This window comes from Herpailurus yagouaroundi, unplaced genomic scaffold (assembly GCF_014898765.1).
Source record: "Herpailurus yagouaroundi ecotype Mexico unplaced genomic scaffold, PumYag 198, whole genome shotgun sequence".
In the NCBI taxonomy this organism is placed as follows: Eukaryota; Metazoa; Chordata; class Mammalia; order Carnivora; family Felidae; genus Herpailurus; species Herpailurus yagouaroundi.
The window spans coordinates 11133990-11148745 of NW_024412429.1; the positions used below are offsets into that span (position 1 = coordinate 11133990).

General features: G+C 43.2%; 1 protein-coding gene and 1 pseudogene across 10 annotated transcripts in view; one reads left to right on the forward strand and one right to left on the reverse strand.

Moving 5' to 3' along the window:
- The window catches only part of ARID1B (AT-rich interaction domain 1B), a 457423-nt gene that overhangs the window by 359266 nt on the left and 83401 nt on the right, over positions 1 to 14756 (reverse strand). The window lies entirely within an intron of this gene.
- Positions 9481 to 10139, forward strand: LOC121013264 (60S ribosomal protein L21-like; annotated as a pseudogene).

Consider the following 14756-nt stretch of genomic DNA (forward strand, 5'->3'; position numbering starts at 1 on the left):
TCACCATATTTTGTTTAGATCATTAATATTTATTGTAATGTTGCAATGATAACGATGGGGCATCTAAGTCCGTCAGTCACAAAAACTAAAGAAACACCATTTTCTCTAGAAGGAAGATTAGAAGTAACTGAGCTCATTTTTTGAAAAGTTACACTGAGGGCGCCTGGGTGGCTCAGTCACTTAACTGTCTGACTTCAGCTCAGGTCATGATCTCACGGTTCGTGGGTTCCAGCCCCACGTGGGGCTCTGTGCGGACAGCTCGGAGTCTGGAGCCTGCTTCGGATTCTATGCATCTTTCTCTCTCCCTCTCTCTCCTTCTCTCCCTCTCTCTCTCTCTCTCTCTCTCTCTCTCCCTCTCTCTCTCTCTCCCTGCCCCTCCCCTCCCCATTCTCTGTCCCTCTCTTTCTCTCTCAAATATATATAAACATTAAAAAAAAAAAAAAGTTACACTTTCTCCGAACCACCCAACAAATAGTAAGGGCCACGAGGAAGACCGATCCAAAGGAACAAATCAGATATCCATTCCTGGTTCGGCACTGACACAAGCATTCATCTGGCAGCTCGCTACGAGTTTCCTGCCTCAGAGACGCAGGATGAAGCGGCTGCTCAGGATGAAGCGGCTGCTCAGCATGGACGGACCCGCAGGAAGGGCGGGAATGTGTGCAGAGCGCCGGGAGGAGTAGCAAATGCAGCAGGAGCACGAAGATAAAGTGAAGAAGACGAAGAAGACCCGATCACTAACAGCACAGCAACCCATCCCGAATGTTCAGTTAATTCCTGAAACAAACGTCTGTGGGGGGTTTTCCATCTGTCTTTTTATGAAAGATTATTTTGTCCATAGAGCACTTGTATTTTGCACCCAAATGCGCAGAGTGAGATTTAAGGGGAGGGCGTGTGAAGAGAACAGTTCGAGACCTGCTGCTCCACTTCTGAAATGAAATACTATTTTTAAAAAGTCACATTGCAAGTAGATTCTCATTCTTATTCTTAATCTGTAAAGACAGACATTTAGAAAGCCTAAATGAAAAAAATAAAAGTATTCCAAAGCATTATTTTAAAACTTCAAAATAATATGTTCAGATACTTTTCACATATAACCAAAGTGAAAAAAATTATATATATTATATGTTATTATATAATATCATATTCATATTATATTATATTATGTTATATTACATTATATTATATTATATTATATTGTACTTTTTATTTTTTTAAATAGGCTTCACACCCGGAGCGGAGCCTAACATGGGGCTTGAACCCACAATCCCGAGATTAAGATCTGAGCTGAGGGGTGCCTGGGTGGCTCAGTCGGTTGAGTGTCTGACTTCGGCTCAGGTCAGGATCTCGCGTTTAATGAGTTCAAGCCCCGCATCGGGCTCCATGCTGACAGCTCAGAGCCTGGAGCCTGCTTCAGATTCTGTGTCTTCCCCCTCTCTCTGCCCTTCCCCTGCTTGTGCTCTTTCTCTCTCAAAAAATGAATAAATGTTAAAAAAAAAAAAAAAATTTTTTTTAAAGATCTGAGCTGAGATCAAGAGTCAGGCGCCACCCAGGTGCCCCAGTATATAAAAGTATTTCTGATAATGACACCATCCAGGAGCTCTTTAGCACATTCGGTTGAAGAATCAAATATTCCAATAAAATCGCTACATCAGCTTTCCCCAGGAAGCGGTTTGTTCATACCTCTTACACCATCGAGGTGGGGAAACTTCTGTTCTTAGCAGCTATGCCCATGGAAAAGGAGGCCAGCAAACAGTCTTCCATACTCTTCCGGTCCCCTCAAGCAGTGAGGCCTCTGCAGCTCTTTGCTTCCAGCTGGCTTTCCTGCATCTGCTGGCCAAGCCCCCAGGACACCTGGCGTGGCCAAGGACTTCCACCAGGCTCTAACTGGACGTCCACAAATTTTTCCACGAAGGCGCCTCACACTACCATCAAACTTGTATTTTAATATCCAGCAAGATAATCTCCTTTGTTCCTCTTTAGTAGGTCCAGAAATGTCATTTGTACACCTTCTGTTGGTCATCAGAGATCAAAGCTGTCCATCAGAGGGTGTAATAAGGGGCAGAAAGAGAGGCCCCAGAAGACTCTAGCGTGCAAGCCGCGGACCATGTCATCGCAAGGTGGCTGAGAGCATTTGCAGGACGGTGTGGGGGGGCCTGCTGGCTGAGAATGCGGCCTGACACGCTCCCACTCCCAGGCTGAGAGCATGCCATACCCTTGAAGCACGGAAGACACGGCAAGAGTGCCATGACGGATTATTCATATGTGCACGCACCCACACTGGCGTGTGTACATATGTGTCTTCAATGGGAAATAAAATTTCAGAAACAAATACCATTTTAACAAGTCAGCACTGCACTAAGCCATGCTGCACGGGGTATTCATGTACAGGGAAAGACTGTGGTCACAAGTCATTTTCAGATGTCTACACAGAAAATAAGATGCACTAAGGCACATTTAAATGAAATAATTTCCATGATGCTTGCAAAATCAACCACGTTTTCAACTTGTGAACAGTATAAGCCAGTCAAAAGAGATCACAGAGTGTAGACAGTTCTTGAGCTGTTAATTACATTTTAATGTCTGTGACAATTCTGTTTATGTATTGGACAGACTGTAACTCACAGTTAAGTACATAGTCACATAAATTACAAAGGAATTTATAAAGTAGCACACACAGGTCAGACCCACAAATGTAAATGTACTATTTATAACCTAGAAAGACGCTGGATAAACATCGCAGATTCAACACTTACATCTAGTTATCATTCCCTCCCCCCCAAACAAAAATGACAGTACGGTTTGCCTTTTCATTCATTTTGTTTGTTTGTTTGCTTCCCACAAGAACAGGAACAACAACGGCAACAAAATTTTGGATGCAAGAAACAGATGGACAATTAGGAACTAACTCAGCCAACACAGTTGATGAGGGAGAATCTTCGAAAGGCTCGGAAATCGGTGGTACCAGATACCTCTGGGCACAGAGTGGGTTGCTGGGGAGGTGGGAGTGGGGTGTCTCTCCCACTAAGCTCAGCATCTCCCTCAACCTGGCAGAAACCCAGAGATTCATTCCCAGAGGAGGGGAAACACAGCGGTTCTGCAGAACCACTGCTATAGGAGTGCTGTGGTTGATCGGTATCTACTGAATACGGAGATACCGTCATACAACCCTACCAACTGCCCTCTTCCCATGGTCAATCTGAGGCCAGTCCAACAGGCAAACTCTATATACTGGAATAGGAGTGGGGGCATCCTAAATTCCCCTAAACAGCCCACCCAGGTACCTCACCAGTAGATCTTATGGTCAGCAAGCCCTCCTATGGCATTTGGACAAGCAAGAATCATTGGTGGCTGAGGAAAGCCTTCAACAGGAAAACAGAGACCAAAATAAACCGGGAGGCTGGGGGTTGGGGGGGAGGGAGGGAGGCAAATTAGAAGGCAATGAAATGATGCAAAACACACTACAATCATTAACGTCTCCATAATATAAAAAATAATCGTGAAACAAGAATAGGATTCTATTAAAACAAAATAAAAAAGAACTAAGAAAAGGAAAAAAGAGGGAGGAGAAGCAGGGAGGAAGGAGGGCAGGGGTGGGGGAGGGGCTCGGAGAGGCCTAGAAAGAGCCTTGCAAATTAAAAATGCAATAGCACAAGGAACCCTTCCAGAACCGGGAATAAAAAGACAATGACATACAAAATAGTAGAAAAGATCAGTTAGAAGTCTGGTAAGTCCAGTATCAGGTGACAAAAGTCCTAGAATGAGAGAAGAGGGAAAATTAAGGAGTAAGGGAGATAAAAGAAGTAATTCAAGACATGACCCCAAGTTTGAAAGAGTACACAGGGCAGTGGGTAAAAAGGGATCTAGGTGAAACTGAAGGACACTGGGGAAAAGGAGGTGCTACATCGGTCAGGGAGTGTGGACACGCAGCATCTAGAAAGGCCCCACGCAAAGAACCAGGAAGCAAGACGAACAGCTTCAGGTCTCCTAACGGCAACACCAGGGGCTAAATGACAGTCAAGCAACTGCTTCCAAATTCTAAAGGAAAATCATTTCCAAACCCCTATTCCCAGTCAAGCGGTAAGTCACATATGAGGGTAAAATGAAGACATCTTCAGACATGCAAGATCTGAACATTTTACTTCCCCACAACATTCCTGAGAAAGCTACTGGAGGATGGGCTGCACCAAAAGAAGAAACACACAGAATCCAGGAAACCAGAGATGCAACACAGGAAGAGAGGTGGAAGGAAATCCCAAGACGAAAGTTAAGTAAGGGGAGATCCCCGGAAGTGTGCACTTGACACAGAGGTAACCCAGGGAGGGCCCAGCCAGCCAGAGAACCCACCAGAGACGCCTCTACAAGATGAAACTGATAACGTACCTGTTGGAACTGAACATCTTACAACAAAAGGCGGGCGGTTGTAACTAATTAAAAATCCTACGTGGAGTGAGTGGTAAGTACATGTAGAAAAGTAAGCAAAAACCAACTCTTAACTCAGAGAAAAACAAAGAGATGAGCAGGAAAGGAGAAAAGTTTACTATATGGCTCATTTCTGAATAAGTTTCCCCAGTCTCAATAATGTCAATACAACAGCGAGCAAACCAAAGTCACGAAAAAGCTATACAGGGAGAATGGGCGGACATGAAGGATCCATGCTTATGATGAGGACAGAGTGAGAAACTGAAGGCAGCAACACAAGTAAGCGTTTTTGAAAAATATGGAGGCATCCTCAAAAAATCTGCTAACTAAAAGAGTTCAAAGTGGTTGCCTCTGGGGAAGTGAAATGGGGGAAGGAGGGCGGGGACTACTGTTTTTCTACAGTAGATATTGTAAAACCACGGTCTTCGTAAACCATTTACATCTGTAACCTTGATACAAATAAAAACTTTCTTAAAACTAGGCCAAAAGAAAAGATTAAAGACACCACTAGAAAAGTACAGTATCATAAGCCAAAAAAAAATTTTTAAGCCATACTTTATATATTACCATTGCTTAGAATCGAGCTAAAAGCCCAAGGGAGGCATTGAGGGTATATTCACTGCTCAAAGCACACTTCTGAAAGACAAGATAACAATTTGTCAGAGAGCGTCCTCTCCTTATCTCCCTCAGAGGGTTGCAAGATTATTAATCTTCAGAACACAAAGAAGTGGAAAACTACAATTCCCAGTATACCCTGCAGCCCATTCAATTACTTTAAGTACATGAGGCTTTGCTATGAGGGAGAAGATTAATTTTAAGAAAATACAGAACTAGTTCTCAAAGCCATTTCTAGCCCACTGTGTTCTACAGACATAATTTTTCCATTCTCTACTTGAAGAAAAAAAGGGTAGAAGATAAATCATCTGTTAGGGGTTGCACGTTATTTTTTAGTTACTTTAGAGAACAATCTCAAGATGATGGCACTGAAAGGCTAGAAACATGGAATGTTCAAACCAGGAAGGGTCTCTTCCTTCTCCCTTCTGCAGGCCCCACGCACCCAATTTTGCAGATGAAGAACCGGAGGCTCAGAGAGGTGCCGTGCCCAACCAAAACGCCCAGGAGCCGTGTGCAGCATCACGGAGGTCACGACAGTTCACTTGTCATCCATTCAACAACTGAAAACACATTTTTGGCAATTACTATATGCACACAGAACTGTCCACTCTATACGAATACAGAACTGGGGTGGGTATTCATTAACCTACGTTCCATTTGCTGTTCACGCTTTTGGTAAGTCACTTAGTATTTTAGTTGCTTCAGCTCCCCCATCTGTAAAATAAAGAAAACGGCTACCCTGTATCTATCTCACAGGGAGGTTTAGGAGAACGGAGCGGATACGTTTCTTTAAGATTCTTGAAGGGAAAAAAGGATACAAAATACTCTCTCCACTATCCTCTGATACACAACTAACTGCAACCAAGTCAAACTCAGTATTTCCAAACTCAAATCCATCATCAGTCATCACCATCACCCACAAAATTTGCCTCTCCTTTTGTATTCAGGCTCTTGGCTTGGAGCCAAACTCTTCTCTTCCGACCAAAGCGGGAATGTGGAGTCATCCGACACTCGTCCCCTAGCACCCTGCTCCTTCTTACCCCAATACGATCAGCCTCTGTGCCTCCCACCCGGTCTCCCTTCTACACAGATTTACAGCAACCTGTCTTGGCCCCTTCAGACTATAACAGAATTCTCATAAATCCAGTGGCTTATAAACAACAGAAATTTATTTCTCACAGTTTTGGAGGCTGGAAAGTCCAAAATCAAGTCACCAGCAGATTCAGTGTCTGGTGCACAGGCAGCCACCTTCTCATGGTGTCCTCGCATGGTAGAAGGGGCCTGGGAGCTCTCTGGGCAGCTCTACAGAACACTGATCCCATTCCCGAGGGCTGTGTCCTCAGGACCACACCCCAAGGCCCCTCCTCCTAATACCACCACACTGGGGTTTAGGATCCAACATGTGAATTTTGTGGGGACACAAATATTCAGTCTCACCCCTTATTGTCCCTACCATACAAATCCACCGGGGTCCTACTTCACTCTGCTCGGAACAGGTTGTTCCCCATCTCCAGGTTCTCTCCATTTCGGTCCTTCTTCCTCATCAGGCAGTGGGCAGAAAATGATCTACCTAAAATGCTAATTTCGCCCCTCCTCCCCCCTTGAACTCGAAAGGCTCCATATTGCTTACAGGATCAAGTCAGGCCTCCCAGCTTGGCATTCGGAGTTCTCTGGGACCCAAGCCCATCTTTCAGTATCACCTCAAGTGAGCTACTCGCATGCAACTCAGGGCAGGTCCCTCTAACAAGCAAGACTGCCTGGCCCCCCGACCCTGCCCCCTGGTGCTACCCTTTCCACCTGAGACACAAGGCCCACCTTTTGAGACACGAGGCCCACCTTTTAAGTGACGTATTCATCTTATGAAACTCAACTCATCATCTTGAACTAAGTCGTCCCCTCTTCACCTGCCTCCTCACAAGACCATAAACCTCCCGGGGTAAGGAAGTCGCTTAGTCAAAACTGAAACTGCTGGGCCCCAGCACTCAGGTGGGCACAGAGCAGGCATTCGACAACGCAGAAGCAACCAGGACCTCACGGGACAAGACGTGCAGACTCAACGAACAGTCTACATTCACCGCCTCCTTGCCTTTCTTCGTTCACTCCTCAAACCACTGTGATTTAGCTCTATCAAATCACAGCCAAAAAAACCAAAAAAATCTCTGGCCACTTCTTAATCCTTCTTTCTTCTTGACCCTTCCACGGCACTGGACGTCGCTGGCCATCTACACTCCTCTGTACCGGCCCCACCCCCATCTCTCTCACAGCACAACTCTCCGGTGTTGGTCCCATTGCTCTGCCTCCTTTACCAGGCTTGCTCACTATCTCCTGTTTTGCCATTCACCCCTTAAGTACCTGGGTAACAAGGTTCGTCCCTCCTCTTTTATTCTCCTTAGGCAATGCACATCCTTTCCTGGGGCTTCTACTATAAACCCACCATCGTGATTCTCAACCCCAGGTTACACAGGGTCAAGGACCCACCCAAGACAAAGTAAAATAAACCTGCTGGGGATGGGCTCACCATGTACAATTTATGTTAAAGTTTCCCAATTGGTTCTGAAGAGATGCCAGGATTAGAACCACTGAGCCACACAGCAACCCCAGAACGGAACCTCACATTTCTCTCTCAGCATCCACAACTCCCCTGACCCTCTTTCCACCTGCCCATTGACCACTTCCGCTTCCTGCAGGCTCCCACCATAAAACCAAAGTCACTACCTTCTCTCAGATCTGCTGCCCCTCCTGGATTCCTGCATCCCTGTAGCGACATCTCACCAGGTGCCCCAAGGCCCTCCCTTGCCTTGCCTGATACTGGTAACTAAGATCCGTGTATTCAACCTATTAAACACACCCTGGACCAAGCGCTACCCCTCCAGCTCTAGTAGGGTCGCACTTATCATTCCCCCTTCTTCCACCTTCCACACCTTCTGACTTACGGGTCTCCTTCTGACATACAGATCTCCTCATTCCTTCCCAGCTTAAAACTTCCCACAATAACAGAAAGCGCTGTTATTTATTTTAAATTGAGACAGGGAGCAAGAGAGAGAGCGCGCATGCAGCAAAGAGGGGCAGAGAGAGAGAATCTCAAGCAGGCTCCATGCTCAGTGTGGAGCCCGACGCGGGGCTGGATCCCACGACCCCAGGATCACGACCTGAGCCGAAATCAAGAGCTGGACGCTCAACAGGCTGAGACACCCAGGTGCCCCACAAAGAGCTCCTATTTAGATAGGGTGAAGTTCAAATTCCTTGGAACGGTACATAAGACCATTCCCATTCACCACCTTTCTCTCCTCTTCCTTCCCAATCCAAACTTGTTATCACCTTCTCCAACGTCTTTAGCCCTAGGAGAATCACGCTGCTCTTCAACACAGCATATAAGTTTAGGATCATAAAACACCAGATATACTGTTTCCACTGTGGAGAGTGTGACCCACACAGGGGTGTCTGGGTGGCTCGGTCGGTGAAACGTCCGACACTTGATTTCAGTTCAGGTCATGACCTCAAGGGTTCGGGAGTTCGAGCCCCACCCGGGCTCCACGCTGACAGTACGGAGCCTGCTCGCGATTTTCTCTCCCCCCCCCCCTCCTCTCCTGCTCGTTCTCTCTATATAACAAATACATAAGTAAACTTTAAAAAAAAAAAAAAAGAGTATGATACACTCACGCGCACGCAGACACACAGTCCTATTATTCTCTCACTAAAAGTCAGTTTAAATGTGACCTACCTTCCTGTCAGGCCTACCCACTTCAGCCTCCATAAAATCCCTATATCCCCCCCGCTCTTCTATATATAAACCTCTATCACACTCATGACCACACCATGTAAGATTATTGACACAGCTGCTCTCTGGCTCTCCATTTGTTCTAGAGGCCTAGAACATACGTCTTTTTTCCAAAGCAAGTTTTTGTGACATTAGAGAAATTATAAAATGTGGCTGAACCACAGGCAAATACCATGGCACAGACAGGGCGCTCAGACAGACAACGCTTTTTTCTGAAGAGACAGGTTATCACAGGCTAGGAAATACCAAAGAGAGAGAGAAAGAGAAAATATCTGCTTTCAGCCCACTGTTTTAATTATGAAAAGCAGAGAATGCTGTTCCTCAAAAAATCAATCACTGACAAGTTAACTAACCATCTTTTGCGGGAATTACTGAATACTCCATTAAATGGAAGTCAGAACCAGAATTTTTCCAACTGAAGACTGAAATTCTTTACTTCTCTTACAGTCATCCCCAAGTAAATAAAAGGCTAGAAACTATGGTCTTCAGCTTGGGATGGACGGTAGATAATAAACTTGCAGGAAAATCAAAATTTACAGCCGTGGACTACAGGAAGACTATCATTTTATCTTACTACCTTTTTATTGGCATAAGTCCCATTTTCTAATGGTCTTCTTGTTCCTATTAGAAATTATGGGCAGTTTACACTAACAGGCTTCCATCATGTTTCATCTCCAAATCCTACTGTGGCTGTTCATTCCAGTCAAAACCAAAATAGATCAATTTTTGAGATTAAAAAAGGAGGGACATTAAAAATATAAATTACGCTTCCTTTCGGCCGGAACCTCCATCTTCCAGTAATTCGCCAAAATGACCAACACAAAGGGAAAGAGGAGAGGTACTCGCTATATGTTCTCTGGGCCTTTTAGAAAACATGGAGTTGTTCCTTTGGCAACATACATGCGAATCTACAAGAAAGGTGATGTTGTGGACATCAAGGGAATGGGCACTGTTCAAAAAGGAATGCCCCACAAATGTCACCGTGGCAAAACCAGAAGAGTCTACAGTGTTACCCATCATGCTATTGGCATTGTCGTAAACAAACAAGTGAAGGGCGAGATTCTTGCTAAGAGAACTAATGTACGTATTGAGCACATTAAGCACTCCAAGAGCTGAGATAGCTTCCTGAAGTGTGTGAAGGAAAGTGATCAGAAAAGAAGGAAGCCAAGGAGAAAGGTACTTGGGTTCAACCAAAGCACCAGCCTGCCCCACCCAGAGAAGCACACTTTGTGAGAACCACTGGAAAGGAGCCTGAGCTGTTGGAACCCATTCCCTATGAATTCATGGCATGATAAATGTAAAAAAAATAAAAGACTTCAAGACTGTTTAAAAAAAAAAAACAGAAAAAAATATAAATTACACAAGCAATCCAAAATCCTTCCGATATGATCTATAATAAATTTTGAACATCAAATAAGATTATAAAGAACTATTAAATCATTAAATCTATGCTATACCAACTTCAGAAAATGAAATTTGTGAATATAGCATTAAAAACTTGTAAAAAAGCAAATTTTGCATAAGAAAATGTATCCATAAGTATGAGTGTTTTTATTCATTCATCTCACTTATGCCATAGACGTGGCTAGAGACTTAATGAGCAGGAAGGTTAAATGCTGAATGCTTTCACGGTTTATCAGATTCTCAAATTTGCAGCAGTACTGTGCCCCAGCTCTTAAAATTAAACAATCTCTCCCTATGCCCCCCCTTTAAAAATTAGGATAAGACCAAATGGCTGAAACCAGTCCTGCTATATGCAGTTATGTAACTAGACAAGAAGGGTGTGAAAGTTTGAATGAAAATATTCGAAGTGACAGCTTTCCACCTTAGTCTTGCCGTGCCCTCTCCAAACTGCAGGGAGCAGATGGTAATTTTCAAGCACATTTAGACCAGGCTTGGAAGGACAACTCAGTGATAAAGAAGTAACTGCAAAGGGGAAGGGGGGCGGGGGGGGGGAACCCACATGTTTTGCAACCTACAGTTTTTAATCTAGAAAAGCTTTAGAATCGGTTCACACAAACGGAAAAGCTGCCATACGCACAGTTCCATTTAAAAAATGCTGGTGTATAAATTACAAAATAAATTTTTAACAGTTTCCTTTTCACATTTGCACTATAGTATGCCAGTAAATACTGGAATGTTTAAGGTGGGAGGGGGGGCACCCGAAAGTCAAATCTAAATATTATATAAGTCACTAAACAAGGCATACTCACTCTTCCCTGCTCTCAGTCTCGTCATGGCCAAAAACCAAGGCAATGGGTGACAATGCCATTGGCATCAATACCAGTACTGCTCTCCAGCATGATGGCACATCAGGTTTAAGGCCAAAAGTTTAAAGGATAACAGAAAAGAAATAAATTACACATTTTGTATTCATTTTCATTATAAATGCAAGCTGACTCCTGTACTGGTTAAGGGACAGAAAGCTCTCTGCCTCTTCTTCTCTTCAAACCACACTAAGAAAGAAAATGAAAGCAGTTCCAGAACAGGTGACCAGCACCTTTGTTAGGGCCCCTCTCCCAACTCTAGCTCCACCTTGAATTTCCAGTTCAAAGAGAAAGTTCAGGAAAAAAGCCCTCCTTCGCACGACAGCCTAGGGAGGCAAACAAGTAACAACACTCGTGAGCAGGAGGGCCTGGCGGAACCCCCACACCAGAAGTTTGGACCCAGGCCAAGGCCACACCAGGGCCTCTGCTTCTACCCACTGGGCCACCTGTCCTTTAATTTCAAGTGGCTTATGCCTGGCATTTAAGCTTCCCAGGAGTTACATACTGCCTCTACATGGGGAGGAGACTAGGGTTCTAAACACTCCTGAAATCGTGGGGGATGGAAAGAGAGCAGCTGGGTTTGTGGTCAGAAAACCCAGGTTCAGCTTTTGACACTTCGGAACTGTATAACCTTGGGAATGTTACTTAACCTACACCTCAACCTCCTCATCTGGAAAACGGGAATAGCCCCGGCACTATGCAGCAGGCCTGTGACGAGGTTCAAGTGAGATTACAGATGTAAAAGCCCTTAGCAAATGGCACTAATGTTACTAAGGCGACCTTCTAGTTGTTCTCATACTTCAAGCAAGCCCAGGGCAGGAAACAGAAGTTTCCCTCCATCACAGTGGCCCTCCGCAGGACTCCCACAGATTCAACCATTGGCTTTTCTGGGCCATTACAACTTTGGAGTAAATTAGAAGTCAGAGACCCCAAATTTCTATCTCTTGGCTATTCAGTTTAGATAACTGCATCAATCATTTTTTCTAATGCCCCCCCCAAGTTTCTTCCCCTTACATTTTATGCTACAGTTTCAACAAAATATGACTGACACATTTTATGAAGCAAACCAATGAGTTTTTTTTAAGCAATAGGGGTCCCTAGATCTAAGCATTTTAAAAGCTGACATCATTTGCTTGACATCATGAGAATATACACATATACACACACCTACAATGCAGTAAGTGGGCTATATATATGGCTATAAGAAAGCCAACCAGGAGCATCGTCTTAAGAACAGGACCCAACGTGTAATGCTGGGGAGATGGCTTGACAAAGTGGCCAAGAGTCTGAAGCAGCACTAATTGAATTCAATTCCACCTTATTCACTGCGAGTACTGGGCAATGTTACTTAATCTCTCTGTGCCTTAGTTTCATCATCTGTATATAATGAGATAGCAGTATATACCTCAAGGAACCGCTGTGAGGTTGAATGAGTTAATACATGCAAAATACTAAAACAGGCATGTGGCATACAGTGGGGTGTTGTGTTTATACCATCATTTAGTGCGTCCTGAAAAGTGTAGATCATATGATCATCATATACACATATATGATGTGTTCTACACATTCAAATAGCTGAATGTACTTGTGTAAGCATACACACATCTTTCCATGTGGAATCTGCAATAAATTCATTTAGGTTAACATTAAGCAACATAAGCTGAGTGTTTGCTCTGTGCCGGGCACTGTTCTGGGAGGTCAATACATATGAACACGATTAATCCTCATAATAAGCCAACAAAGAGACTAAGCTCCAGAAAGACCCCAGACCCACTATCTTACTCACTATCTATAATCAGTCTACATGGCCACAGTTACAATCACAATACATGAACACAGATTACATAACCAAATTTTTTCCCTATAAATCTGGTAAGAAAACCATTGTAGTCTTTATTTTCATATTATTTTCACAAATTGTCTTGTTTATAAAAATATCATAGCATCTCTAAGGATCCAAGAGAGAGTAGCCAGCTGGTTCCTATATTCCAAAGCCAACTGCTCAGATATAAATCAATGGATTATATACTCCCATTTCCAACTGTCGGATTTCAAACAGATAAATACACTCATGCACACTCACATATCAGATTTAGGGCTCCATTTGAAAGGATAGACTCTTTTGATGAACTTAAGGTTTCATGGTTTTAACCAATACTCATATAGCTAACTTAGTGCTTGACTTGATTATTAACATTTCACCTTAACAGGAATTATAAAATGATTATTTTGCAACTTTTATCAGAAACGCTGCCTACAATAGGTGATATTTTGTCAAAACAGAGAACTAAAAATAAAAATAACCATACAGTTTAACCAAGTGACTACTCATTGGTGAAATAAATACCAGTTAAACCAGGACAACATGTGAAACGCACAAAAGAAACAGGTCGGTGAACTGTTTACCGTAATCACACGCTTCTATTTTAACATACGTGTTCCACAAATGAAACAGCTTGTATTCTACAGAATGGAAACCTGTATGCACTTATATATAGCAATATTTTTGTCGCCGAAGTTCACTCTCAATGTCAATTCAGGCTTAAATTCCCAGCTTTTGAAAATGAAAGAGCAATTTGCTTAACTTTTTAAAGTGCCATCCACACTTCCTGAAAGCTTACTGCTAATTCTGAATAATAATTTAGATATTATTCTTTCCAAAACTAGATATTATTCTTTAATCTCCCTGACCCATGTTCATTTATCCCTCCATGTTACAGTGAGCTGAGCCTGAAAACGTTATCATAGCTTGGATTTTACCTTTCACACATGTTCCATTCCATAGGAGAAGCACCTATCCCACTCCCAACAGCCCTGAGCTAGTAGTTTATCAATAAAAGCCTTGTCAAATGGCACAACATGACAAAAAAAGTGTCTAGTATGAAAGAAACAAAAGCCAATGTTACCACCAAACACATTTTGTTAATTTATTCTGATGATCCTGTTTTTGTTTTAATTATTTGTGGTAATTATGGCAGTTAATGTGCTGTTAACATTTTCGCAAAAGAAATGAACTCTCAATATCATAAAACCTTCCCAAATCTATCACTGTTTCATCTGTGTCCAACACACTCAAACACAATAACTAGATAACATCGTGTTAGTTGACTTCCAGAGTCTGAACCAATTCTACGTTAACGGGATCATTTGGAGGGTGGAGAGGGGAGTTGAGTCCTCAATCATTTACATCAGTAAGATCCAAAGCACAGGGAATAGAATAGTCTAGATTTCCTCAGTCCTGAAACAATTCTGTCAATTCTGAGATCTACCCACACCGTCTGCCTTGGGTCTGAAGAGGCTACTTAATAAGCCTGAAAAAATGAACCACTCAAAACTTCAGCAGGGTCTGCTACTCCCATCATGCCTAACCCCTGCCTACCCCCCCCCACCACCCCCCCCACAAAGTGTCTCTAAACTGCCTCAGGTATGGGTGGTAAGGATTTCCACAGAAAATCCACAAATAAAAATTAACACTCACTCAAGCCCAAAGAAAATGGCCATTTCAAGTTCATTCTAGCTCATCATGGCAATTGTGTTCAATTGTTAATGAAAGAAAAGAAAGGAGAGAAAGGAGAAGAGAAGAGAAGAGAAGAGAAGAGAAGAGAAGAGAAGAGAAGAAAAGAAAAGAAAAGAAAAGAAAAGAAAAGAAAAGAAAAGAAAAGAAAAGAAAAGAA